Genomic DNA, 24480 nt, shown 5'->3' with positions numbered 1-24480 from the left:
TTGCTCTAGATAGCATTGACATCTTCACAATGTTTGTTCTTCCAATCCATGAGCATGGAACGTTTTTCCATTTCTTTGTGTCTTCTTCAATTTCTTTCATGAGTATTTTATAGTTTTCTGAGTACAGATCCTTTGCCTCTTTGGTTAAATTTATTCCTAGGTATCTTATGGTTTTGGGTGCAGTTGTAAATGGGATCGACTCCTTGATTTGTCTCTCTTCTGTCTTGTTGTTGGTGTATAGGAATGCCACTGATTTCTGTGCATTGTTTTTATAGCCTGCTACTTTACCGAATTCCTGTATGAGTTCTAGCAGTTTTGGGGTGGAGTCTTTTGGGTTTTCCACATACAGTATCATAACATCTGCAAAGAGTGAGAGTTTGACTTCCTCTTTGCCAATTTGGATGCCTTTGATTTCTTTTTGTTGTCTGATTGCTGTGGCTAGGACTTCTAATACTATGTTGAATAGCAGTGGTGATAGTGGACATCCCTGCCGCGGTCCTGACCTTAGGGGAAAAGCTCTCAGCTTTTCCCCATTGAGAATGATATTTGCTGTGGGTTTTTCATAGATGGCTTTTATGTTATTGAGGTATGTACCCTCTATCCCTATACTCTGAAGAGTTTTGATCAAGAGAGGATGCTGTACTTTTTCAAATGCTTTTTCTGCATCTATTGAGAGGATCATATGACTCTTGTTTTTTCTTTTGTTAATGTATTGTATCACGTTGATTGATTTGCGGATGTTGAACCAACCTTGCAGCCCAGGGATAAATCCCACTTCATCATGGTGAATAATCCTTTTAATGTACTGTTGGATCCTACTGGCTAGTATTTTGGTGAGAATTTTTGCATCCATGTTCATCAAGGATATTGGTCTGTAATGCTCCTTTTTGATGGGGTCTTTGTCTGGTTTTGGGATCAAGGTAATTGTGGCCTCATAAAATGAGTTTGGAAGTTTTCCTTCCATTTCTATTTTTTGGAACAATTTCAGGAGAGTAGGTATTAATTCTTTAAGTGTTTGATAGAATTCCCCTGGGAAGCCATCTGGCCCTGGGCTTTTGTTTCTTGGGAGATTTTTGATGACTGCTTCAATTTCCTTAGTGGTTATAGGTCTGTTCAGGTTTTCTATTTCTTCCTGGTTCAGTTTTGGTAGTTGATACATCTCTAGGAATGCACCCATTTCTTCCAGGTTATCTAATTTGCTGGCATAGAGTTGCTCATAATATGTTCTTATAATTGTTTGTATTTCCTTGGTTTTGGTTGTGATCTCTCCTCTTTCATTCATGATTTTGTTGATTTGGGTCATTTCTCTTCTCTTTTTGATAAGTCTGGCCAGCGGTTTATCAATCTTATTAATTCTTTCAAAGAACCAGCTCCTCCATTGATGGGTATTAAAAAGAGCACATACTGCATGGAGTACTGGGTGTTATGCGAAAACAATGGATCGTGGATCACCACATCAAAAACTAATTATGTAATGTATGGTGACTAACATAACATTAAAATTTAAAAAAAATAAAAAAATAAATTTAAATTTCCAATTTTTATTGCCAATGATGTTGACTTTTTTAGGTTTATACTTATATTACACATTATTATAAATTATATGGTTTGTAGCTTTTCACCATTTTTTAATAAACATTAAAATTTTTAGAACATTTTTAGATTTGTGAAGATAGTACAGGGAGTTTCCTTATACCTCACAGTAATTTTCCCCTATTATTATCATGTAACATTACAATGGTACATTTGATACAGTTAATGAACCAAAATTAACAATTTATTATTAACTGTAGTCTATATATTATTCAGATTTACTTAGTTTTATTTTATTTTATTTTATTTTTGCAGGCAGATAAGCTTATTTTATTGAATGAGCCATGTATTTGCTGAAGCTATTATATTCAGACAAGAGAAGAGGTCTCTTCCTCCTTGGACAGTATTGATTTCCTCCTTCTTGGCCAGGAGTCACTATTCCTTGGTCTTAGACCTGCAGGCCTTCAGGCTGCTTATCCAGGAGCTTCTTACAGGCCTTGTTCCCTCTATTCCCAGTTTACTGAAAGTTTTCATTGTGAATGAGTGTTGGATTCTATCAGATGCTTTTTCTACATCAATTAATATGATCAAATGTTTTTTCTTCTTTAACCTCTTGATGTAGTGGATACTGATTGATTTTCAAATGTTAAACCAGCTTTGGAGATCCCTGGAATAAATCCCACTGGCTTATGGGGTATAATTATTTTCAGACACTTTTGGATTCAGTTTGTTAATGTTGAGAGTTTTTACATCCAAATTCATATCCTATAGTGGTCTGCACATTTTATTTCTTATAATTTCTTTGTCTTGCTTTGGTATTAGGGTAATAGTGGCCTTAAGGAATGATTTGGAAAGGAGTCACTCTGCTTCTATTTTTTGGAAGGCATTGCTATCATTTTTTCTTTAAATGTTTGGTAGAATTATCCAGTGAAACCATTTGAGCCTGTTGCTTTATTCTTTTTGGAAGATCATTAATTAATGATTTAACTTCTTTACTATGTAAAGGACTATTCAGGTTATCAGTTGCTTCTTATGTGAGTTTTGGTAGTTTGTGTCTTTCAAGGATTTGGTTTACTTCGTCTAAGTTATCAAATTTCTGGCCATAAAGTTATTCATAATAGTCTACTATTATACTATGCTTTTCATGTTTGTGAGATCTCTAGTAATGACCAGTCTTTCATTTCCCATATAAGTAATTTGTGTCTTTTTTTTCTTAGCGTGGACAGAAGCTTGTCAATTGTATTAATCTTTTCCAAGAACCAGCTTTTGTTTTCCATTATTTACTGTTTACAATTTCATTGATTTCTGCTCTAATTTTTATTTATTTTCTTCTAGCTTACTTTATACATAAATCACCCTTTTCTCATTTCTTTTTTTTTTTTTTGAGGGTACTTAGGTTATTGAGTTTAGAGCTTTCTTTTTTTTTCAAACATACGCATTTAATTCTATAAATTTCCCTCTAAGCTCTGCTTTTGCTGCAACCTCGATATTTTGAGTTGTATTTTCATTTTGATTTAGTTCAAAATATTTTCTTAAATTTCTCTTGAGATTTCCTCTTTGACCTATGGATTATATATAAAAGTGGTGTGTGTGTGTGTGTGTGTGTGTGTGTGTGTGTGTGTGTGTGTGTATTTGTTAATTTCCAAATAGTTGGGTATTATCCAGCTAACTTTCTGTTACTGATTTCTAACTTTATCCTACTGTGATCTCATTACATACTTTGTATGATTTATTTTCTTTAAAGTTTTTAAAGTGTGTTACATGTCCCAATATGTGGTCTATCTTAAATGTTCCATGTGAGATTGAGAAACTGTGTATTCAAATATTATTGAGTGAAGTATTCAATAAATGTTATTTAGATCAAGTTAATTGATAGTGCTGTTCAGGTCTATATCTTTACTGAATTTATACCAATTTCATGTATCAATTAATTATGGAAGGAACTGAAATCTCTAATTATAATACTGGATTGATCTATTTCTCCTTTTAGTTCTATTGGTTTTTGTCTCATATATTTTGATACTCTATTGTTAGGTACTTACACATTTAAGATTGTTGTGTACAATTCTTGGAGAATTGTACCTCCTTAACATTATATGTATTCCTTTTTTAAAGCTCTGTTAACAATCATTCCTCTGAAGTCTAATTTGTTTAAAATTATTATAGCTATTCTAGTTTTATTTTGATTAGTTTTAAAAGGTTATATTTTCATTCACTTCTTTACTTTTAACCTGCATATATCTTTATATTTAAAGTAGATTTCTTGTAGACAACAAATAATTGAATGTTGTTTTTTGACACAGTCCCATAATCTCTGACCTTTTTATTGTTGTATTTAGACCATTAACCCTTAAAATTATTATTAATATATTTGGATTAATATCTACCATGCTCATATCTGTTTTCTAGCCATTGCATTTATTTTTCATTCCTTTTTTACCCCTTTTTTAAATTTGCTGCCTTCTCTGGTTTAATTGAACATTTTTATGGCTTGGTTTTAATAATTTTTATGGTTTTCCCCTCTTAGCATATCAATTATACTTCTCTAATTAAAATTAACTTAGTGATTTCCATAAAATTTACAATATGCTTTTAAAAGCAGTCTCAGTCTCCTTTCAAATAACACTATACCATTCCATGGACATTGCAGCTACCTTACAAAAGAATGCTACCAATTCCTTCTTCTTATCTTTTATTACAATTACATTGTTGTCATTCATTTCAGGTGTCCATACTCTGTAATCACTCAATGTATTGTTATAATTATTACATTAAACAGTTATCTTTAAGATCAATTAAAAGTAAAAGAAAAAATACTTGTGTTAATTTATTCATATTCCAATGTTTTTCCTTTCTTTATGTAATTTCTAGTTTCTGATGTGTATCATTTTCCTTTTGCTTAAAGAACTTGTAACATTTCTTTAAGAGAAGTTCTGCTGGTGATGAATTTCTTCAATTTTTGTTTTTTCTGAAAGAAATCTATTTCTCCTTTAGTTTTGAAGGATAATTTCACTGAATATAGAATTATAGAATAGTGTTTTTGTTTTGTTTTCATTTAAACACTTCAGATATTTCACTCAATTCTTTCTTTGCTTGCCTGCTTTCTGATGAGAAGTCTCCCTTAATTTTTTCTTTGTTTCTCCATAGGTAAGGTTCTTCTCCCCACCGTTTTCTTTTTTCCAGAAATTTTCACTTTCTATTTTGTTTCCTGCAATTTAAATATGGTGTGTGAAGGTATAGAATTTTTAATTTTTTTAATTTTATTTATTTTTGAGAGAGAGAGAATGGCAGAGAAAGAGAATGAGAGGGGTGAGGGTCAGAGGGAGAAATAGACTCCCCGCTAAGCAGGGAGCCCAATGTGGGACTTGATCCCAGGACTCCAGGATCATGAGCTGAGCCGAAGGCAGTGGCTTAACCAACTGAGCCACCCAGGTGCCCAAGGTATAGAAATTTTAACTGATGCCTTTGAGAAAGTGAGCTTCCTGGGCCTATGGTTATATTTCAAATATATCTTCTGTTCCCTTCATCTCTTTCTTCTCCTTCTAGTATTTCCATTATCTGTATGTTACACCTTTTACAATTGTCCCACAGTTCTTAGATATTCTGTTGTGGGTTTTTTTTTTTTTTTTTTTTTTGGCCTTTCAGTTTTAGAAGTTTCTCTTTACATATTTTCAAGCTTGTTGATTTTTTTCAGCCATGTCCACTCTATTGCATTCTTCATTTGTCCATCAAAAGTATTCTTCATTTCTGTTACAGTGTTTTTTATTTCTAACAATACTTTTTGATTCTTACAGTTTCTATTTCTCTCTGTTCACATTGACTATCTGTTCTTCATGTTGTCTGCATTTTCCATTAGAACCTCTAACATATTAATTATTGTTATTTCAAATTCCCTTTCTAATAATTCCAACATCTATATCATATCTGAGTCTGGTTATAATAATTGCTTTTTTTGCTTAAGACTATGTTCTCACTTTTTACCATGTCTTGTAATTTGTTGTTAAAAACCAGACATCTTATATCAGAAATAAGAACTGAGGTAAATAGGTCTTTAAAATGAGGTTTTATGTTAATCTCTACAGAAATTGTGCTGTGTTTTGGGGTGTCTGGGTGGCTCAGTTGGTTAAGTGTCTAACTCTTGATTTTGGCTTAGGTCATGATCTCAGGGTCATGCAATCAAGCCCCACATGGGGCTCTATGCTCAGCAGGTAGTCTGTTTGAGAGTCTCTCTTTCTTCCTCTGCCCCACCCCTGCTTTAGTGTGTTCCTCTCTCTAAAATAAATAAACAAATCTTTAAAGAAAAAGAAAAATGAATTGTGCTGTGGTTCATGTTTGCTGTAGCTGATGGTGCCAGAGTCTTCAAATTTCTCCTATGCTTTTGTTTTATCTCCCTTCTTGACTTTGGAACACCATAAGTATTCCCCCTCAAAGAGAGTCCACATCTTATAGTTAGCTGTAATTAGCTATTACTATATTGGAGCCCTGTTGGTATGGTGGTAAGATGTGGTGAAGAAGTGTTCAATAATTTTCTGAATAAATCTCCATCTTTTTAGTAGTTCTGTGTCTACAGAAATACAAGTATTTCTCCATTGAAAGAGATTGTCCCACCCATCCCATCCCCACCTTCTCGTTAGATGAAACAGAAAGGCTAGAAGAAACTAGAGTTGGATATTTATCCTTCCCTCAGAAGGATAAAGCTCTGGTAAAGTCTTTTCCCTCTAGAGTAGGCCCTTTAATGGAAAATACTCTGATTGTATTTTATAATGATTGTTCTTTCCCTTCTTCCACCAGAGCCGTAAGTCCATGATTCTTGAATCTTCACTGTGAGAACTTGGTGGGGTTCCCAGATGTAAAATCTATGAAATTGTGGAATTCATTCTAAGACTGCAATCCCCAGGAGTTTCTCACTCTCATTATAGTTCACATTCAACTTCCAACAATTTGTCAAATTGTTGTAAATGCTTTTAACCGGTTATGGCTCCTGAAGCTTATGTTCCTTGTAAGCACATCTCGGCTGTGACTGGATATGCTTGTCTCTTTACATTTCAGTGCAATGGTTTGCCAACTTCAGGTTTCTGATGGGTTCAAGAAAAGTAATTGGTTTTCAGGTTTGTTTGTTTTTTTTCTTGTTGAAAGGCAACTTCCATGCTCTTTACATGTCAAGGTTTAAGCTGGAAGTCTCTCAATATATTTTTATATATCATTGTCTCCGAATTATTTTGAAGATTAAATAATTTAATACATATAAAACACTATTTTAGTGCCTGACTCATTCTAAGTGTTCTGTAAGGGTTAGTTCATGTTATTACTACTAGTATGATTAAGTTCTAGATAGTTTGTTATTTGGGATACAAAGATGATTAACATACAAACCAATTCACATAGTCTGATAATGATTATTTGGCATGATTAGATAAGGTATTCATTTCTGTCATTAAATAGATGAGGAAAATTAACATCAGAAAATTTAAATGACTTAACAAGGTAACCTAGTTAACAAGACAACACTCTAGTAAATAGTTGTCACATATACCATATGTAGATTTCCAAGTTATAAAAATTATAACAAGCATTTAGGTTAAAAATATTTTAGGTAGTATAATAATTTTCCTTTGAAAATTCATAAGATACTTTTAGTGCCTCAATACATTTTTAAACTTATCATTTAAATTATAGTAATGTGAAAATGTTATCTTTGTACTATCATTGATAATGGGTCCAGGACATGAAATGATATGGTTTAAGAAAATGGAAATGAGTTTAGAGTATCCAAAAACATTTTTACATAACTCCTAGACTGGAATAACATGTTAAATGGATTTACAATTGGTGTAAAGTTCTGGAATTAGTAAAAATTACAAAACTTATGAAGAAATTTACTCAGCACTTTTTGTGTGCCAGTTTTGTATTGAATAAGCCCTGAGCATAATTTCTTGGTCCAGTCTATCATACAACTGCAAGCAAAATTTACAATGAATTCCTGAGGATTATGAGATAGTTGGGCTGAATTCTCATTATCTACTTACCTCTCAAAAGCTCCTCATTACCTGCAGGAAAAATAGACTTACCAACATGACCCTTCATTGTTAATTCACTATTAACTTATCCAGCCTCATCCAAATACTCATCCTATCCTCTCTGAGAACTTTCCCACTCACCCACAGGTGTGGTTCAAAGAAGTTTGTATAGTGATTTCCCATCCTCAAGATCCCATCACTGATTTATGTTATGATAATCAGAATATCTGTCCTGGTAATTTTCTTTCCTTTTTTAAAGATTTATTTATTTATTTGAGAGAGAAAGAGTGAGGAGGTGCAGAGGAAGAAAGAGAGGAGAGAGAGAATCTCAAGCAGACTCCATGTTGAGCATGGACCCTGATGCAAAGCTTCATCCCACAACCATGAGATCATGCCCTAGCCAAAGTCAAGAGTTAGACACTTAACTGACTGAGCCACACAGGCATCCCTGTCCTGGTAATTTTCAATTTGGAGTCAGATATAATAATTAAGGAGTTAATGGCTGATAATCATAGCTATCATAATAGTAACTGAGTTTATTGAGTATTTCATATTTGTAAACTACTATACAGAGCACTTTGTTTTAATTTTCCTATTGATCCCTCTAAACAACTCTATGATATAGGTACCAATTATTCTTGTCTTACAGATGAGGGAACTGAATCCCATGAGATTAAATTACTATTCATGTTCACTATGCTATTGTCTCACCACAGGGTCATCTGCCTTTGAACAGGAGTCACATCTTAGAGCAATGCATTTCTAATGATGGAACTTTAAGTGTGGATGGAATTGAAGATCATTAGAGTGACATACTGATGCCTTTCAAATCATACCTAAAAGTTGATATCCAAGTCCACATATGATTAAAATCAGTTTTTTTTTATTCAACAATGTAGGTATACCCTGATATACCACTTAACTTTTGCTTCATACTATCTTACCCTAAATAAACCCAAATGTAACTATGCTGATATCTAATACCCAGTATCAGACACAGCCAATTAAATAACATTTACTGTGCTAACTCTCTCTAAAAGAATTATCTAAAGCAATGATTTTTATTAATATTGTGTGTTGGGTTTATTTAAATTATATTCATAATTAATTTTTATTTTATGGTACGAAATTTTGTTTTCAGTATTAGAATACAATCTATAATATTGTAGAGATGGACAATAAAGGTTTAGCCTAAAATAGTTAAATTTGAAAAACTGTAGCCTAGTAACCAATTATGTCTTACATTATAAAATGCCTGTATAGATCTTCCTTGACTTATGATGGAGTTATATCCCAATAAACCCATCATAAATTGAAGATATTATAAATTAAAAAATGCATTTAATACACCTTACCTACTGAACACCATAGCTTAGCCTAGCCTATCTTAAACATACTCAGAATACTTTCATTAGCCTACAGTTGGGCAAAATCATCTAACACAAAGCCTATTTTATAATAAAGTGTTGAATATGTCATGTAATTTATTGAATACTGTAATGAGAGTGAGAACACAATGGTTATGTGGGTGCAGAATGATTGTAAATGTATCAGTTGTATACCTTTGTCATCGTGTGGTTGATTGGGAGCTACAACTTGCTGCTGCTATCCAGCATCACAAGAGAGTAATGTACCACACATTGCTAACCCAGGAGGAGGTCAAAATTTGAAGTACAGTTTCTACTGAATGTATATTGCTTTTGCACCATTGTAAAGTCTAAAAACTGTAAGTCAAATCATCCTTAAATCAGGGATTGTCTGTTCTTGTATTGAAGTCCTGTCAAAAAAACAAACCACACTAAAGATTTCAGCAGCTATAATTTAATATAGGAAATTGATTACATGGGTATTGGAAGACTGAAGAGGCAAAAAAAGTGACATTGAGGTAACACAGATATACTACTACAGGAAGCAGCTACCACTGCTAAGAAATAAGGAAAATGGAAAAGCTAGGTTATTAGAATCTGGGAGCTTGGAGGAAGGGCTCTCAGAACTGGTTTTGGAGCTCTGATGAGTGGCTGCTGCCTAGCCAGAGCTGATGTCTGTGAGGAGAAATAATGAGAAGTAAGAGCTGGGAGTGCCAAAAAGTAGCTGGATACTGAAAGGAATAACTGCTGTCATGGTGGGGGACTATTCTCAGTGCATGAAGTAGTAAGGAAAATGGGAACGCCCAAGTCCCCTTTACTCTCCTCATGTTTTCCAGTCTCTCTTTGATGGCCTGTTGTCCTCCGACCCCATTCTTTGAATCTATCAATGTATCAACTGGCAAAGGATAAATACAGATTGCAAAGTCACTGCTCTTACATCATAAAACTGAGTATGACAGGGTGAGTGTGGGGTTGAGATACAACAGGCTAGTTGTAGGCACAATACTTATGAGTACTCATTAATTTAGACATCTTCAAAAATTATAATTTGGGGCAATTCTATTTTCATTTATTGAAGAACATATTTCTGAAATTGTCGAAGGATCACCAAAAATGGCAAGGGAGAAAAGGAGGCAAAGAGACCAGATCTCAAGACTATAGTAACTAGTATTAGCTTAATGATAGACAAAATAAACAATGGAACAAAATAGAGTTCAAAATAGACTCACATATATATGTATGTATATACTATACAGGCACACTTATATTCTGTGAAAAAGGTGACAGTTTTGTGCAGTGGGGAAAAAGATGTTCTTTTCAATAAATGGTCTATTCTATTAGAAATCCATAAAAAATCAATGTATCTGTGTCCTATCTCATGCCATATTCAAATATCAAGTCCAAATGGATTGCAAATCTAAATGTGAAAGTTAATAAGGCATTAAAACAGAAAAGATTAAAAATACTAAGTTCTGATAATGATGTAGAACAACTGAAACCCTGATAAACTGCGTTTAATGGGAGTGAAAATTGATAAAACTAATTTGGGAGTCTGTTTGACATGATCTACTAAAGTAGAAGACATATATAAGTCCCATTTCTCAAAAATTCCACTACAAGTATACATACCCAGAAGAGATGTGTGTATTTGTTCACCAAAAATCATGCACTGGAATGTTTATAGCAGCTTTATTCATAAGAGTCCCAAACTGGAAAACTACCCAAATGCTCATAAATAGTAGATTAGATAAATTATTGTATTTTTACACAATTGAATACTATACAGCAATGAAAATGAGCAATGTACAACTAAACTGAATAATGTGGATGGGTGTTACAAATTCATAATGTTGTTGAAGAAAATAATCCAAACAAGAAAGAATTCATTCTGTATGATTCATTTTATATAAAGTACCAAAATAGGCAAAACTAACCCATTTTATTAAAAGTCAAATTAGTGATTACTCTTGGAGATGGATGACTAGAAGGGGATATGATGGTCACTTTGTGGTGCTAGTAATTTTCAATTTCTTAATCTGGGTTCTACTTACATAATTGTGCTCAGTTTCTGAAAATTAAGCAAGAGTTATGCTTATTACATGTACTTTTATGTGTATATATATGTGAAGTACAATATATACTTACATAATATATATAATATTGCATATATTATATATTACAATATATAATAATATATATTATATATGTGAAGTATAATATATACTTATATATAATATATATCGTGTATATGTATGTATATATATACACATATGAAGTATATATTATACTTCAATAAAACAAGCAAGAATAAGAATATAGTGGCTCATTATCCCCACATATTTATGCATTTTCAACAAATAGATTTTATAACACATTACAAAGTCTCATATACAAAATACTTTTATGAAGAGTATATATTGACAAATACATTTCCTGACCATAAGAGACTGCAGCTATTTCTTCAATAGTGAATGCTTTTCTAATTCTTATCTTTTTCATTGTGAAAATTTCAGCTATATAATGTCAGTGATTGAAGTACTTGTTCAAGCATAGGTCTTTGTCTTTTTCATCCACTAATTTCTACATCTAATGAATGCTACTTTGCCATTAACTGCTGCAGACATTCTATGTAGCATACTATCATAGTTCTGGAACCCTTTAAGCAAGTATCATTTTTGTCAAATAGAAGAGAATTGACCTGGATAGTTACACATTAATAAAGGTATTATACAAAGAAATATGTATGAGCTTGTTTTCCAATGTTTCAAAGACTAGGAACCTAGACTTGTAAGTGCTGTTTATTTACTACCAAAGACACTTGGCTATATTTACTTCAGCTCACTTTGCACAGCCTTCTTTATGATATAATTGCATGCACTACTTTCAATTGATATGAGCTTTAACAGAAAGCATAAATATATAAAATATTGGAATACTTATATTTTCAGATGTTTAAAAATCTGAAATTATACTTAAACACAAGTGCTAATAATATTGCAGCTAGTAGAGAATACTTTAAACTTTTATCTCTCTGTATGTACGTGTTTGTGTATACTTTCTTATCCTTATTAGCTAAATTTATATTAAAGTTAAGAATGCAAGACATGGCAAAATAGTTCTATTACACAGAGACAAACTCTGGAGCAGGTGTTTGCCCTTAGGGTGCATGAAGAGTTTTTTTTTTTAATTTTATTATGTTCTGTTAATCACCATACAATACATCATTAGTTTTTGATGTAGTGTTCCATGATTCATTGTTTGCATATAACACCCAGTGCTCCATTCAGTACGTGCCCTCTTTAATACCCATCGCCATGCTAACCCATCCCCCCACCCCTCCCCTCTAGAACCCTCAGTTTGTTTCTCAGAGTCCATAGTCTCTCATGGTTCATCTCCCGCTCCGATTCCCCCCTTCATTTTTCCCTTTCTACTATCTTCTTCTTCTTCTTTTTTTTTTTTTAACGTGTAATGTATTATTTGCTTCAGAGGTACAGGTCTGTGTGAAATAAGTCAATCAGAGAAAGACATGTATCATATGATCTCACTGATATGAGGAATTCTTACTTTCAGGAAACAAACTGAGGGTTGTTGGAGTGGTGGGGGGTGGGAGGGATGGGGTGGCTGGGTGATCACAGGGTGCATGAAGATTGCCATTTTTCTAGAGACTAGGTTTTAATGGAATAGGTTTGAGAGGAGATAAGTGGGAGGTCGGATGAAAAACCCCCGCATAATGCCTAGAACTACAAATTATGACACTATCAGTGGATGAATTTGAAAAAGATATCTCCCCACAGAGGAAAACAGTAGGTGCCAGAGCCAGTTTAATCTTTGTTCTTTTTTTCTCTTTTTTTCAATTTATTTTCAATTTATTTTCACATTTTTTATTGAAGTTTAATTTACATACAATGTTATATTAGTTTCAGGTGTACAACTTAGTGATTCCATAAATCTGTATTTATGGCACAGATGGGTTTGTTTCTGTTTGTTTGTTTGCTTTTATTTTATTTTATTTTATTTATTTTTTTTAAAGATTTTATTTATTTGACAGAGAGAGACACAGTGAGAGAGGGAATACAAGCAGGGGGAGTGGGAGAGGGAGAAGCAGGCTTCCCGCGGAGCAGGGAGCCCGATGCGGGGCTCGATCCCAGGACCCTGGGATCATGACCTGAGCCGAAGGCAGGCGCTTAACGAGTGAGCCACCCAGGTGCCCCTGTTTGCTTTGATTTTAAATTTAGATTCCACATACAAGTGAAATCACATGGTTTATATAGTATGATCTATACTATAGATCAGATATATATGATCTATATTATAGATAATATATTATATTATAAATATATATCATTATTATGCTAAGTGAAAAAAGTGAGATAGAGAAAGACAATAATCTTTGTTCTTTTAACTAATGAGGTTGACAGTTTCCCTAAATATTTGAAACAAAAGAACCAAGACGGTAAGCAATTGGGTAAGGCATACTGCAGAAAACCATGACTTTCAGATTATGTATACTCTAATGTATTGCTTCTTTAAAAATTAAGATGTTTGCCTGACATTAAAATAATAGTGACATACAGTGACTAATTAAAGCAATGTAAGTGAAATAATGGCCTGCCTAAGTCTTATACATGGTAGAAATGTATTTTAGGATAGTGAACACGCACCAGAGTAAACAAGATCCTATAACCAATGTAACACTGCTTGTCACGTGACATACTCACTAAGAGACATCTTTATGTTATTTGCCATAGATTAACTTGTCAAGGATCACAATTGCCACTGTGTGATTGACATTTCTCAAATTCTGACTTAAACTAAATCTTATATGAAGTAACATACAGTAAATCATTAAAATTCCAATGTACCAATCATTTTTAAGCATATATTTTTGTTAATAGTAATTTATCAAAAGATAGACACAAATTTTATGTATATATTTACATCTCATACCTATTACAGCTTGAGTGAGACAAAAAGAATATATGTAAATGATTCTAAAAAGTGTTGAGGTAGATCAGTTGATCCCCGGTCTTAATGGATTCTCTCCATCGTTGGAGAGAATTGTCCTGGTTATTCCAAAAGGTAATAACATAATTTTTTATTTCTGTAATTGAAGTTTTTAGTATGCAAATGTGTAAAGTAAAAGAGGTGTTGAGATTTTGGAGAGGGCAATATGAGTGTGAAATAAATTTATTCAGAATAATGCTCCTAGACACAAAGTAGGGTACAAATCTTCACCGAAATGACACCAATTGTAATTATCCATACGTTAAGGAGATATTATCATTTTAGCTAACAAAGTAAAATGCCAACAAAGACAAAGAAAATTGAACTTATTCAGAAAGATTTTGGGGACCCCAGGAGAGAAAGTTTCAAAAATGAAATGTAGCCAGTCCAGTTTGAAACAAATTAGGTAAGTCCATCCAGCAACTTTTCACTTAAAAATAGGTAGTAACAACTTTTGAGGAAAAACTGTGCAAAAACTACCATTTTTCTCTCACCAAAAGCATTTAGGTATAGAATAGTCTACATAATTTATTAGTCTGGGAGAAACCATGTGACTTTAATAATTTTGGATCCAATCATAAATCTGATAATTTAATCACAGAATAAAAAGTCAAGGATCCTGTGAAATTATATCCATAATGCCAGTTACTATTCTATGACATGCAATTTTCCCTTCACTGAAGTTTAATCATAAATAAATGTGGCTGGTTAAAATAGTATAAACTTAAGATTTTTGCCAGAGACTTTGAAAATATCCCTGTATCTGTATTGGAGATTTTAAATTCTGGGCAACATTTATCTCCTTTAAACTTAACCTAAGTGTACTACTTTGAGGAAGAAACTGTTTCTATCATGCTTACATGTGATTACAAAGTCAGTATCAATAATTTCTGAGAAATCTTGGAAAATGGAGACAGAAGTGAGACAGCCCAAATCCACTAATTTCCTAAAATGGAAAAAAAAAATGTTGACATTTAAAAACTTATTTGTTTGAAACATAGTCTGGCCAAAAAAATAATAGCTTAAATATGGTTAATAAGCATTAAATTATAAAAGAATGTGATGATCTCCAGGAGCCAGTAAGGATTCGCTAAGAAGTCACGGCAAACTTTGAGGTAATTTTTCAAAAGCCTCTAAAAATTGGGTGCTGGTTGCCAGAGGAACCAACTATATAAGTAGAGGGTTAGATTATTTTTTAAGATTTTATTTATTTGATAGAGAGAGAGAGCACAAGTAGGCAGAGCAGCAGGCAGAGGGAGAGGGAAAAGCAGGCTCCTCACTGAGCAGAGAGCCCAATGAGGGACTCGATCCCAGGACCCTGGGATCATGACCTGAGCCTAAGGCAGATGTTTAACCAACTGAGCCACGCAGGGACTCCAAAGGTGGAAATTTTTAGCCCTACACCATGACCTCCAGAGAGGGGAGAGGAGCTAAAGTTTCAATTAATCACCAGTAACCAATGATTTCATCAATTATGTCTAAATAATGAAGCTTCCATAAAAACCCTAAGCAAAGAGATTCAAAGCAATTTCAGGTTGGTGACCATATCTACATGCTGGGAAGGTGGCATGCGCAGAGAGGACATGGGCTCAATCTGAGCCCCTCCTTTGTGTCATGATGGCTCAATGCATGAATATAGCTTCGAGGTGCTCCAACCTCACCCGGAGCCCCAGTATCTGTCTACATTTGGCTTTAAAACTTTATCCAGGACTGGTCAACATTGATTCTCCTCCACGGAGCTGCATGAAAGCAACTATGCAAACCTGCTCTGGCAGTTTGTTTCCTACACAGTGGGCCCCTCCACGGGCAACTTGAGGAGAGGAGGGAGACTGTAAGCACATGCAGAGTGGGAAGGTGGGGGATGACAGGGCTTCTTAACCTTTTTTGGAGCCCTTGGCTGTCTGGTGAAGAATTTGATGCCTTCCTAGAGTAATCTTTTTACTTACATAAAATAAATTCATAGGACTGCAAGGAAACTGATCAAGCTAAAATGTTACAGTTACAGTTAAAATCTGTGATAGAACAAAAGATGACTTCTTTACTGTATTAAATAACAAGATCCAGCTGTAGGTCTGATACCTACCATAACTTTAGAGTAGTGACAAATGTAATGATATTCTAAGATATCCACAATGAATATGGAAATGAGCTATGGAAACGTGTATGATTTCTATTGTTATAGGTACTGCTAATACTACTATAGCATTGCTTGTAGTCATAACTGAAGGAAATGGTACATTTTAAGTTCGTGACCATTAAGATGCCATTTTTTTCCACATCAAAGCTTACAAATTACCTGAATTTTGTCCGTGGACCTGAGGATAAGAACTTCTGGAAGTTAAGAGCTTTATTTTTGTCCTTTTTATTTTATTCCTGATAATAAAGTGCTCCCTGTACCTAGGCATATACCCAAATGAATTACAAGTAGAAAGCAGGGACTCAAACATATCCTTATACACCAACATGAATAGCAACATTAGTCACATTAGCTAAAAGGTGCAAAAAAAAAAAAAAACAAATGTCCATCAAAAGATAAATGGATGAACAAAATATAGTATGTATATATGTATACAGATGGGCAGACAGGCACACACACACACACACACACACATACATACACACACATATACTGGAATATTAGCCTTAGAAAGGAAGGAAATTTTGACACATGCTACAAGTATAGATAAACCTTGAGGACATTACACTAAGTGAAATAAGCCAGTCACAAAAATACAAATACTGTATGATTCCATTTATATGAGGTAGAGTAGCAGAATTCATAGAGACAGAAAGTAGAATTACCAGGGTTAATTACCAGGTGGTTACCAAGGCCTTGAGGTAAGGGAAATATGAAGTTATTATTTAATGGGGACAGAGTTTTAGTTTTGGAAAATGAAAAAGTTCTGGAGAAGAATGGTGGTGATGGGTACACAACAGTGTGAATATGCTTAATGCTGCTGAACTGTGAACTTAAAAATAGTTAAAATGGTAAACTTTATGTTATGTGTCTTTCACCACAATAAAAATTTTTTAGAAGTTTTTTTTGAAGACATGGAAGTTCTGTGTCCCTTCCTTATACTTTGCCCTATGTATCTTTTCCATTTGGCTGTTCCTGAGTTGTATGCTTTATAACAAACTGGTAAATGTAAATAAGTGTTGCCCTGAGTTCTGTGAGCCATTCTAGCAGTTTACCAAATCTGAGGAGGGGATTGTGAGAACCCCTGATTTATAACCAGTGAGAAGGTTGGGTGGCCCAGCCATGGGATTGACATCTAAAGGTTGGGGGAAGGAGTCTTGTGTAACAGCCCTTAATTGGTGGAGTCTGTACCTAATCCAGGAAGTTAGTATCAGAATTAAATTGTAGGACACCTAGTTGGTGTATGCTGAGAATTGGAAAATTGCTTGGTATGGAGAAACCTACACATTGGTGTCAGAAGAGTGTAGAAAAAGAGAGTTTTCCTTTTAGTAAATATCCAGAATATTTAAAATAACTGCTATGGATCACTAATAAACAGCAGATAACTCAATAGAAAAATGAGCCACACCATGTGTGTGCCCATGTCCTGGACCCTGGTACCACCTTTATGCATGCACCACACCCCTCAGGAGAAAAGAAGGAAGGAGGATGTCTGCAGCCTTCACCACTGGGGACCCCAGCAGTCTTCACTGCTGCCACAAACACTCAAGCCCTCACTGTTGAGAACCCTTGCAATTTTTGCCAATGCTGATTACAGCTGACAAAGCTGCCTTGAATGCATGCCACTGTGCCCCCTGAAGTGAGAGTTACTGCTGCAACATTGCCAGAGCAGGAAATGCTGCTGCATCCCAACCCCCACCCAAATCCAGAGCTGCCACATCCATGCTGAAATTAGTGCTACTGTAGACCCCTGGAACCAGTGTTCTCACACATGCTCAGACCCAACACCAGACCTGCTGCCACTGCATCCCCAGCTCAGCCAGGACACTTGTACTAGGTGAATGTCTTTCCTCACTAAAGTGAGTTCATAAAGTCTAGAAAAAGTGACTGCTCCTTCGTATGTGTAGATATCAATGTAAAGCAATAGGAACATGGAAAAAATCAATGAAACATGCCACCATGAAAGGAATACAATAATCAACCCCAAAGAAATTAAAACCTACAAATTAACTGACAAAGAATTCAAAATAATTATTCTTCACATTGAAATGAAAATATGCTAAAAAGCAATGTGAAAACATATGAAAACATAAACTTTATTGGTAATGTTAAAAATAGAGACAAATAAAAAGAAATGTAATACTGTACTGGTGAAGCAATACATTTACTACAAGAATAGTATTGGGTGGGGGTGGAGGTAAGAGTGTAGACTTTTGTATGTGATTGAAGTTAAGTTGTTATCAACTTACACAAGATTATTATAATTTCAAGATAATTTATGCAAGCTCAAGGTTACTACAAAGAAAAAAAACCTGTAATAGACACACAAAAGATAAAGAGAAAAAAAAACAAAGCAAAACCATCAAGAAAGGAAGAAAAATAAAACAACTAAAAAACAGAAAACAATAAAATAGCAACAGTAAGGGGGTGCCTGGGTGGCTCAGTCATTAAGCATCTGCCTTCAGCTCGGGTCACAGTCCCAGAGTCCTGGGATCGAGCCCCGCATCAGGCTCCCTGCTCAGTGGGAAGCCTGCTTCTCCCTCTCCCACTTCCCCTGCTTGTGTTCCCTCTCTCACTGTGTCTCTCTCTGTCAAATAAATAAATAAAATCTTGAAAAAAATAGCAACAGTAAGTTCTCACCTATCAATAATTATTTTAAATATAAATGAACTAAAGTCTCCAATCAAAAGGCATAGAGTGGCTAAATGGATAAAAAACAAAATTCAGTGATGTGCTATCTGCAAAAGACTCATTTTAGATTTAAGGACACACATAGTCTGAAAGCAAAAGGTTGGAAAAAGATATTCTATGCAAATGGTAACCAAAATAAAGCAAGGGTGACTATATTTATATGAGACAAAATAGACTTTAAGTCAGAAACTGTCCCTAGAGACAAAGAAGGTCATTACATAATGATAAAAGGATTAATACAACAGGATGATATGATAATATAAATATATATGCATCCAACATCAGAGCACCTAAATATATAAAGCAAATAACATATCCAAAAGGAAAAAATAACAACAGTTCAATGATGGTAGGAGACTTCAATATCCCACATTCAATAACGCATAGAATATCCAGATAGAAAATCAATAAAGAAAGAGCAAACACTTGCATTGACATGGATAGAACTGTAGGAGATTATGTTAAGTGAAGCAAGTCAGGCAGAGAAAGATAATCATCATATGGTTTTGCTCATATGTGGAACATAAGCAATAGCATGGAGGACCATACGGGAAGGGAGGGAAATCTGAAGGAGGAGAAATCAGAGAGGGAGATGACCCATGAAAGACTATGGTCCCTGGGAAACAAACTGAGGGTTTTAGGGGGAGGGGGTGAGGCGAGGGGATAATAGGGTGACGGGTATTAAGGAGGGCACGTGTTGTGATGAGTACTGTGTGTTATACAAAACTAATGAATCATTGAACACTACATCAAAAACTAATGATGTACTATACAGTGGCTAACTGAGCACAATAAAAAAAAAAGAGCAAACAAGAACAACACTATAGATCAAATGAACTTAACAGACATATTCAGAACTTTCCAGTCAATAGCAGAAGAATACACATTCTTCTCAAGTACACACAGAGCATTCTCCAGAATAGAACATTCTTCTCAAGTACACACAGAACATTCTCCAGAATAGACTACATGTTAAGTTACAAAACCAGTCTTCTCACTGATATGAGGAATTCTTAATCTCAGGAAACAAACTGAGTGTTACTGGAGTGGTTGGGGGTGGGAGGGATGGGGTGGCTGGGTGATAGACATTGGGGAGGGTATGTGCTACGGTGAGCGCTGTGAATTGTGCAAGACTGTTGAATCACAGATCTGTACTTCTGAAACAAATAACGCAACATATTTTAAGAAAAAAGAAAAAGAAGAAGATAACAGGAGAGGAAGAATGAAGGGGAGTAAGTCAGAGGGGGAGAAGAACCATAAGAGATGATGGACTCTGAAAAACAAACTGAGAGTTCTAGAGGGGAGGAGGGTAGGGGAATGGGTTAGCGTGGTGATGGGTATTAAAGAGGGCACATTCTGCATGGAGCACTGGGTGTTATGAACAAACAATGAATCATGGAACACTACATCAAAAACTAATGATGTAATATATGGTGATTAACATAACAATAAAAATTTAAAAAAAAACAGTCTTAACAAGTTTAAGATGATCAACTTAATTCCAAGTACCTTTTCCCACTACAGTGGAATGAAGCTAGAAGCCAGTAACAGTAAAAAATGTGAAAATTCAAAATGTGAAAATTCACAAATACTTCAAAACTAAACAACACATCTTTGAACACCCATTGGATCAAAAAGGAAATCAAAAGGGAATTTAAAAACTATCTTTAGACAAATGAAAACAAAAACAACATATGTGTGAAATGCCACTGAATTTTATACTCTGAAATGGTTAAAATGGCAAATTTTATGTTATACAAAAAATTAAAAATAGAGCTACCCTATGACCCAGCAATTGCACTACTGGGTATTTACCCCAAGGACACAGATGTAGTGAAAAAAAGGGCCATATGCACCCCAATGTTCATAGCAGCAATGTCTGCAATAGCCAAACTGTGGAAAGAGCCGAGATGCCCTTCAACAGAGGAATGGGTAAAGAAGATGTGGTCCATATATACAATGGAATATTACTCAGCCACCAGAAAGGATGAACACCCACCATTTGCATCAACATGGACGGAACTGGAGGGATTATGTTGAGTGAAATAAGTCAAGCAGAGAAAGACAATTATCAGATGGTTTCACTTATTTGTGGAACATAAGGAATAACATGGAGGACATTGGGAGAAGGAAGGGGAAAATGAAGGGGAGGAATCAGAAGGAGAGATGAACCATGAGAGACTATGGACTCTGAGAAACAAACTGAGAGTTTTAGAGGGGAGGGAGTGGGGAGGTGGGTTAGCCCGGTGATGGGTATTAAGGAGGGCACATACTGCATGGAGCACTGGGTATTATATGAAGACAATGAATCGTGGATCACTACATCAAAAACAAATGATGTATTGTATAGTGATTAACATAACATAATGAAATAAATAAATAAAGCATTTAAGGTAAAAAAAATAGTGAGTTTTACTAAATACTTTAAAAAAATGAAGCTGGAGTACTTAGAGTTCATAGAAATGGCAACTATTGTTATAATCATCTGTAATTCCATACATATACATAGATAAATGACTTGCAGGAAATACATATTGTTGGTTAAAAAAATAATCTCTAGATGGTAGGATTATGCATGATTGCTTTTTTCTTCAAAGTTTTGTTTATTTTATAAATATTTGACAATGGCCATTTTAACTTTATAATAAAGCTAGAACAAACTTTTTATTACTATTAAATTTTTTGCAATGTTTCACTTTAAAAAAAGAAGCAATGCTGTTCTAAACGCCAGAAGATTCTGCCCAATGATCATCCATGAGGCATTTGCTTAGTTTGTTGGGTGTGGTTTCTAATTTGCAGATATAACCATGGAAATCAACATCTCAGGAATGCCATAATTTGCAACTGGTCCAACTAGTGGTACAATGGCTGACTGTATGGCAAGGTCAGAAGTAACAGCTACACCAGGCAACTTTCCAGATTGTTGAGAGTTGTTATGTGATGGAATATGTAGCAGAGTGGGGAACTGTGTCAGGCTAGCAGATTTAGTGGTCCACTGTCGTTATTGATTGGTTGAGTGACCTTTTAATTGTACTTAAGTAGCTAGCAGTCTTTGTTCATGGAAGGTTTGTAGTACTGCAATCTTTCATATGCATCCTTATAGCAGTGTCTGCTTTGCAGCACTGCACCACTGTTCAGTTTCTGGCTTTCTTTGGAAGAGATTGTAAATCTTGCATTGCAAAGGTATTGATCCACAGAATTCCAGTTTGGTGATTAAAAAAAATCCTTAGTATTTGCTAATATATATAATCTGTTTTTATGATGGGAAGTCATACAATATTTGTAGAAGAACGAAGGTGTAAATATATTTAATTTTATGGTTCGTAGGATAGTACCATCATTGCAAAGATGGAACAATTCTTGTGCAATACCTGAAAAACAGTATGAAACTGTTTTTCACCAAATATATCATGTATATTTTATCTTTCCTAATGTATCTTTCCTTTTGTTTTAAAAGTCTTTAATCAATAAACCAATCTATAGAAACATTTTCTATTATTCTTCTGTTGTTTGAGTGAAGAGTTCTTAAATCGAAATTCTTTACTTCTAACTTGGATGAGAATATCCTGTAGATTTCTACATGCCTAGTTTTGCTCTAATACTAAAGGGATATCTGTGTCCTATGAAAAGGAAAATCTCTCTTTTTCTAACTTCCATTCTTCAAATCATTGCTTTCTTCCAGCATCTCCAAGCCCTGCCTACCAGAGTACTTCTAAACAAAGGGACTGGTTTAGCAGTAAGTCAGTGATCTAGATCATGCCAATCTAGACCTAACCATAGCAATTGTCTCAGGGCCCTAAAGCCAACTGATCTAAGCATAAATTCTGTGCCTTCTTCGTGTACTACCAAGAGGATATAAGCCTGAAGTTGCAGTTGGTCATCATAAGGAAGGGCCTACAGAGTAGTAAAGCCAATGCAGAGGTAAACAATGCCAAAAAAATGGAGACTCAGCTCCGATGACATCATTATAATCCCTGATTCAAGCCGTTCATGAAGCTAATAATCCCCCACTCTTTTTCTTTTCCTTAAATCAGGGTTTAATTTTTTATATTTACTGCAGAAATAATACTAACTGAATTGTAGAAGTATATGCAAAGTGAGAAAGGGGCGTAAAGGAATAGGTAACCAGAAAATTGTCACCAAGTCTCATTTATATTTAAATGATGTGCTAAAGGACATGGAAGTTTCATCTGGAAGCAAAGAGAGGTAAGGAAATTTCCTGCATAAGAAATAGCATATACAAAAGCATGAAGGTATGAATGTGCATGATGTGTTCAGGAAATAGCAAGTCAATACCATACAAAGGAATAATAAAAGTACCTCCATAGCCTTAAATTAGTGACAGGATTTAATAACCCAACAAAATCATGGAAATCTGAATTAATATTTTTTTCAAAATATCTAATGGAGGCAGACGGATAAATGTTTCAATATTCAAGTGTGTCCCCCATTTAGAACATTAAGGGCAAAACCCACAGTTTTATTCTTTGTCCCTTAAAAGACAAACTTTATTTTGGTTAAATTCAAACTATGGAATCTGAGATAGGATGATAATGGCTTTACATAGGTTTTTCAGAAAATAAAAATCTGCTTTCTGTAAGATACAAATCAGCTATTAGGTTAATAAGAAATATAAGTAGAATGGGATTTCTCTGCAAACTCAAAAGTAATAGATATGAACCTTTTGTTTTACTTTTCTGATAATCATGATAATAAAAGTTCTTTTTAGAAATTTGGAAAATGGAGAACATTTATGAAGATAAAATTAAAGGATCATAGTCTTGTATGATCAAGTAGTTCAAAGGAACTACTCTTATATTTCTTTCCATTATAATTTTTCATACACATTTTTACTGGAAAAAGAGAGATTTTCCTTTTCATAGGACACAGATTTTCCTTTAGTATTAGAGCAGAACTAGGCATGTAGTAATCTACAGGATGTTCTATTTGTGTTTTACACAATTGGGTTATAGTTTTGGGGCATATGGCTGGCTCAGTCTATGCAACATGAAATTCTTGATCTTGGGGTTGTGCGTTCGAGCCCCACATTGGGTGTAGAGATTACTTTAAGAAAATTGGGTTATAGTTTTGTATTCTGCTTTCTATACCTGAAATGAATTTGCAAACTTTCACCACACTATTAAATACTTTTTATTATTCATGTTTTAAAATGTTATATAATAACCTACTTGATGAATGTGGCATAATATTCAGTTATTGTTGGAAATTCAGAAAATTTACAATTGTTCACTGTTACATATAAATATTTAGTGAGTTTTTTGGACCAATAAAGTTGATGGCATCTTTACCTCATCAAAATAGATCCCCTCCCCTACTCAAAAATAGGGAGAAGAACTTGACCAAAATGACTGATTCCTTTAAAATATTTTATGCAAAATATCAAAATGTCCTTCCAAAAAAAAAAATGTCCTTCCAAAAACATTACAAATTTATACTTTCATTAGCAGACAATGACAGTGTTTATTTCATTATGCCCCCCAAACACTACTTATTATAGTCAGAAAAAGATTTTCAAATTTTACCAATGGCAACATAGTATCTTACTACTATTTGGCTGGAATTTCTTAGTTTACTAGTGGAGTCAAACAGTTTAATTTTGTTAGTCTTTCTGTCGCTTTTATTCTGTGAATAATTTAGGACTTTTACTGATCTTTATATGGTAAGACATTTTTACTTTGTGTGAATATTTTTCTCAAATGGTTAATTTTAA

This window comes from Zalophus californianus, chromosome X (assembly GCF_009762305.2).
Source record: "Zalophus californianus isolate mZalCal1 chromosome X, mZalCal1.pri.v2, whole genome shotgun sequence".
In the NCBI taxonomy this organism is placed as follows: Eukaryota; Metazoa; Chordata; class Mammalia; order Carnivora; family Otariidae; genus Zalophus; species Zalophus californianus.
The sequence above is the reverse complement of the archived record's forward strand: the minus strand, read 5'-3'. Positions refer to the sequence as shown.